The following is a 6,659-nucleotide window of genomic DNA, read 5'->3' as shown; positions in this document are numbered from 1 at the left end:
AAACATAAAAGAATAATTGACAAAATAGGTTCTACGAACATGTGCACCAGTAAATGTAAAGTGTGTAAATACATAGACAAACGTAAAAATATAATTAAACATAAGAACACCACATATCCACTAAAAACTAATACCTACTGTAAAAATAGCAATGTTGTTTATGGAATAGCCTGTGAAAAATGTGATGAAATCAAATATGTTGGAGAGACTGGAACTACTTTATATAAAAGAATTCAGAACCACCTTTTATTAATTAGAAATAAAAAAATGAATGAACCAATCGTACAGCACTTCACCAGTCAGGGACATGACATAAATGATGTGAAGTTTGTAGTAGTATTAGAACAGCTAAAATTAGACAATGCGACATATAGAAGAATAAAAGAAAGTAAATGGATAAATAGACTGAACACGATTATGCCAGCGGGACTCAACAGAAAAGAATGAACTAATTAACTTCAATAAATATATAACATTTAAATAAATAAACAAAATTCATTCAAAAGTTGTGCATGCTGATGCGCTGGGGAGGCCAAATCAAGACTGATCCTCAAAGCCAGCATTGCATGATATAATAAAAATATAAGTTTATATAAAGTAGTGTTAATTAGAATTAATACAGATTCAAAGATAGAAGTAAAAATTATGTCACAATATATAGAACACCATTACATCATGTAAGAATAAATCATGAATTTGAATGTAAACAATAACAAGTAGTTGTCATGCCGTCAAAAACCTATAAATACCTCCAATGTTTGGATTCAAACACAGGTTCCCTTGAGAAAGATATGTACAACATATCGAAACGGTGGGCAGCTGGCTCTTTGAGCTAATATATATATATATATATATATATATATATATATATATATATATATATATATATATATATATATATGTATGTATATATTTGTATGTTTATTGTCCATTTGCAGTTTTCTTACTTGGTAGCCGAGGAATGGCTGTGTAGTAAGTTGCAATTTCCATTTTTAACCAGAAGATGGCATTGTAATGTGTGTCTAAAAGAAGAACTTAATTAGAAACTAAACATACTGCGCTTTGCACTACTGCAACACATGTACAGGATTCATTAACAGTACTGTGGCCATATCATTAGTCGGGAATGTTGAATGAAGTTTCTAGTCCTATAAGGTATTGTTCCACTCCCACTAGAGGGCTATACATGTGTATATTGGGAGGGGGGGGGCTGGTCAGAGGCTTGTGTAAACAGTTTCAGAGTGATCATTTCAGATGACGGAAAGCAGAGACTTGACAAAACCAGCCTGCCCAAACATTTGCCTCTGTGCTTTATTACTTGCAGACCTTATGTAGAATTGTATTGAAATGCAAGTTGCACACGCAATATCGCCACGTTGATCTTTTCACAAAAAAAGGTCACCCATACTTCCAGGAGTTTTTCCTTTTGAGTTGACTCAGTTGTAACTACCTTTTTTCGGTTTGAAATACCAAAACTTTAGGCAAACCAATGGTGTCAACATTAAGAAAGAAACAACTGTACGGTACTATAAAGGTTAATTGTGTGACACGCATGCCTTCATTAAACAGCTGAAGTTAAATGCCCTTTGATTACAGTGTCTTGGATATCAGGCATGTTGATTTATTGCTAAACCTCGTAGATTATTAAAAAAGTGCTTATAGTGCTTAAATTATCAACTTTTTTTTTTGTTGGCAGTGCACTCACCGGAATTGTAAACATATAAAAAAGCTGAGAAATTAAGTTTAAAAAAAAAAAAAAAAAAAGTCACCTTCACATATGTAATAGGTGAGAAGGCAATAAATAATCTAGAGTATAAAAAAAATAATAATGGTAGTATATTAAAAGTGATTGCTTTACTAATACATTTTAAAGTATATCCTCTATTTGTTTGATTACCATAGGAGATACAGTGTATGAAATGTTCAGTAGTAACACAATTGTTTAAAGAAACCTCTCCAGAATGTTATAATTTGTAAACTTAATAAATCATTGAAAAATACAGAAAAGGCTTGCACTGAAACTACACGTGGCGCAGAAGTTGCTGAGCTGGATACTTTTGTGTCGGTTTAGTTTGAGTGCGAGTGTGTCCAGGGGAGCACACAGCTGGAGAATGAAGTGCTAGGAAGAGAGTTCTGCATTATACTGTGCATAAAGCAGAGATTCATTTTGAAGACCCTTTCTTGTGGATGGCAGTGCATTTTATTATGGCACCGCCAGCTTTAAAGCTTCAGTGAAGTACCAATGACAAATCAAACAAAAACTGGTAAAGGCATTCTGGGCCGTTTCATGTGAACCAACTTTATTCATAAAACATTATTTAAATAATTTATCAGCTAAAGCTTTGTAAATAGGGCCCTGTAAATGCAGATGTATATTTCCTTCTGTACTTGGCTGCACCAGTACTATGAATCTTTAGTATCATTTTGGATTAGGTGTGGCAATATCAGTTCATGTACATTCTTCTAAAATCTTTTACACAGACTGAATTTAACGTAAGCGCAGTCTCACAAATGAATTAAAGAGCTAAGAGTGTATACTTAGTAAAATTACATTTTTATAATTCAGATTATGGTTTGAAGTTCTGAAGCTTGCTTTCTGGAAGGAGATGCAGACATTCCACCAGCTCTCAGTCTGGTATTCCTCAGCATCTTTCTTGCAGACACACTATATTAAATTGGCCTGGATTCGGTGGAGCTCTGGGAAATTGATGATAGTTCCCAGTTCTCGTCGATGTTAGGTATTGTTTAATTATTTTAAACAACACAGCAAACATTGTAAATCATAATGTGACGTTACTTCCATTTCATACAAACAATCTGAGACAGGCCAAACTCTGTTGCTCAGTGCTATAAATGAATAACTTGTTACTGTCAAAATGGGGCTGATGGTTGTTAACTGGGTTAAAGGCCTAATAGCAGCATCATATGGTCTCGTTTCTGAAAAATCCAGTTCATAGCAACAGTGGTCTTGTTAATATGTGGTATAGTTTATGCCAGAGAGTCCAATATTCTAGCAATAGACAGGAAGAGCAAAGCTTCCTGTACAGCAAGGAACACCTGCTGGAGCTTTTGTAATGTTGTGTCTGCTGCTTAGTGTTGGAAGTTTTGAGTTTTAATTTCCTTTCTGTGCTGAAGGGTAATTGTGTCTATTTAAACAAGCAATACAGGTTTAATAAATCTTTGCAGTGTCACTATGTAGTCATTTTAATTTTTTTTAAAGCATATATATATACACAGTACTGTGCAAAAGTTTTAGGCAGGTGTGAAAAAATGCTGTAAAGTAAGAATGCTTTCAAAAATAGACATGTTAATAGATTATATTTATCAATTAACTAAATGCAAAGTGAGTGAACAGAAGAAAAATCTAAATCAAATCCATATTTGGTGTGACCACCCTTTGCCTTCAAAACAGCATCAATTCTTCTAGGTACACTTGCACAAAGTCAGGGATTTTGTAGGCATATAATCAGGTGTATGATTAAACAATTATACCAAACAGGTGCTAATGATCATCAATTCAATATGTAGGTTGAAACACAATCATTAACTGAAACAGAAACAGCAGTGTAGGAGGAATAAAACTGGGTGAGGAACAGCCAAACTCAGCTAACAAGGTGAGGTTGCTGAAGACATTTTACTGTCAAAAGTCATACACCATGGCAAGACTGAACACAGCAACAAGACACAAGGTATTTATACTGCATCAGCAAGGTCTCTCCCAGGCAGAAATTTCAAGGCAGACAGGGGTTTCCAGATGTGCTGTCCAAGCTCTTTTGAAGAAGCACAAAGAAACGGGCAACGTTGAGGACCGTAAACGCAGTGGTCGGCCAAGGAAACTTACTGCAGCAGATGAAAGACACATCATGCTTACTTCCCTTCGCAATCGGAAGATGTCCAGCAGTGCCATCAGCTCAGAATTGGCAGAAAACAGTGGGACCCTGGTACACCCATCTACTGTCCGGAGAAGTCTGGTCAGAAGTGGCCTTCATGGAAGACTTGTGGCCAAAAAGCCATACCTCCGACGTGGAAACATTTTTGTATGTATTTTGTATATATTGTATATATATACAATTTATGTATATATATATATATATATATATATATATATATATATATATATATATATATATATATAAAAAAATTTGTACCAATTTATGTGCCTGGTCTAGATTTCTTGTCTGCTAGAAGTACATGATAGGATTCTGAAGGGAGAAAAATACCAGGGTGACCCTACAGTTTTGTGTTTGTACTCTTCAAGTTACAAATACACAGAGACACTCTTTGCAAAGATTAATTATAATACCTCCTTACATAAATCAGCTTGTGACCCTTTTTCCCTAGTGCTTTGAAAGTTAACCAGTGTGTTAAATATACTAAAGTAAAAGCAACAGTGGCCCAAGAATCACCATTGCAGCGTTATGTAATCCTTTAACAAGTCGCTTACTGGCTGGTTGCAGAATGTGCTGAGCATTGTGAGTAAGGCATATTGGATGTTGATCAGCAGTTTACATACAACTTACGTACTTTTCTTTTGGGGATATTTTTTAAGTAGGTTCCCATGCCACAAATGCCAGGTGCCTTGCTCACAGACACAACCTCATGAAGGAAGCAAAGAGACTGTGTGAAATTAAACAGTATTTCATTTCTGAGGATTCTTCTTGATCCACATAATGCATTTGTGGTCCAAACTATGTAAAACAATGTAAATAAATAAAATGTGCAAAGAATGTAAATAAAATGTGGGGCTCATAATCTCATGCAATATTACATGCGTTGAGCATTGCACTCAGAGCTATTGGTTCTTGGAATATGAATTACACAGATATTAAAGAAGAGGTCGTGCTGGGCCATATTTTGTTGACTGGTGATATGACAATATGGCATATGCTATCTGATTGCCCTGTTTTAAATGTAAATCTCACTTGAAAATGTATACAAGGCATTTCAGAAGTTAAAGGTTGCTGTTAAGCTTTTATAGAAAATGTTAAACCTGAAGCCTGATTAGACTGCAAATTGATAGTCTCTCTGTATAATTTCTGATAGCAAGATGGGCTGCAACGAGCGCCACTCCCTGTGCTTGAAACACAATGCACTGTACACAAAGGCAGCTTGGACTCTCTTCCTTTTCAGAGTTCCTTCAATTGTTTTGATGGCTTTGTGCAAATCTTTTAGTTGAACTTCCTGTGTTTCTGTAGCAAAACTGAACTCTTCTAGTAATGTTCCTTTGTTAACTGATGCATCCTTCAAACGATGAAGAAAATGCTGTATGTTTTTTAGTACTGCTATAAGAAGACCCGTAGCTAAATTTTTTCTATGTATTTACTTTTATTTTTAAACCCAACATGGTTTAACACTGAAATATACCTCTAAATGAAGCTGTTGGAAGAATGTAAATATATTGTACAAGTTTACAATACAAAATGGTCTTGCTAGACTATATTTTTAAAGTGCATACTTTATTAATATACTATAAAAACAGAAGAGTTGGCATCAGATGGCAGCTTGTAGGTACATGTGATAGCCTTTAAATCATTTTTTTTTATTTTTTTATTTTAAATTTACACAAGAGTAGCTGTTATTTGCTTCATGCTAATATTGGACTCAGCTTTCTCCAAGAATAAGATGCTGTCTCCAGGGTTCAACCAAAGTGCAGCCTCCCTAGTGTCTCAGCAAGCCAACCATCTGGAATGGGCTGGGTGGGGCACTTCGCAGGGCTCATCAGGTCCCCTTCTGTGTTTCGTCGACTAGCCCACAACACCTTGGCGAGGCTGACAGTGATGCTGGCGCTCCAGCACCACTCCCCTCCATCCCTCACCCAAATTATGATTTATGACAAAAAACTGCACTTAAACTCTTGGACATCAGTAACCTAATGCAGTTGTAGGATTGAAGACAGCTGACACTGCTTTAGGGCATTACATCTAATGGGAATTGTCACTGTCACACAGCTAAACTACAAGGCTCATTTAATGGCAAGAGGCCATTTCTCTGTAGTAAAACCGATGATCCATTATGTACTGTTGCTGCGTTAGCTACAAACTTGATTCTGTTTGCAGTAAATCCATGAAACACAAGTAGTGCATGACAGCCATCACAAAGTTCCATCTTCTCTTTTAACCTTTCTCAAACAAGGATTAGAACCAATGCTTTCGTTTGTACAAATGCAAACCTGTACCAGCTCGTTTCCTTTTCATTTTCAGGGAAATCAGTTAAACAGAAGTAGGTTCAGTGGTTTACAGCTAAGTAACAGATCAGCATTTATAGCAAGGTTATGGCTACCAGCTGCAAACCTACAGAAAAGGAGCAACTGGATAACTTGCCATCTTTAGTGATATTCCATTGTGTGCTTGTGAATATTTTTTTTTTGCCAAGTGAATCTTCAAGTCCAATACAACACAGATTTTTGTTTCTGTGTGTTTTCCAAGTAGTCTAGATTATTTTGGCCATTCCAGCGTTTAAACTAGTCATGCAGCTAATTCTTTCAATGTGTTAAACATTAAAGAGACCCTTCAAAGACAAGTTTCATGAGCTGTATTTGAACTGGTTTCAAGTCTTCCTAACAAGTACCACAGTGATGCTGCACCAGATAACATACCAACAAATCAAATACCTTGCCAGTAAAACCATATCACGTATGGGGTTTTTACTGGTGTGTTTGT

The sequence above is a fragment of the Acipenser ruthenus genome, chromosome 3 (assembly GCF_902713425.1).
Source record: "Acipenser ruthenus chromosome 3, fAciRut3.2 maternal haplotype, whole genome shotgun sequence".
Taxonomy (NCBI): domain Eukaryota; kingdom Metazoa; phylum Chordata; class Actinopteri; order Acipenseriformes; family Acipenseridae; genus Acipenser; species Acipenser ruthenus.
This window is presented reverse-complemented; position numbering follows the sequence as displayed.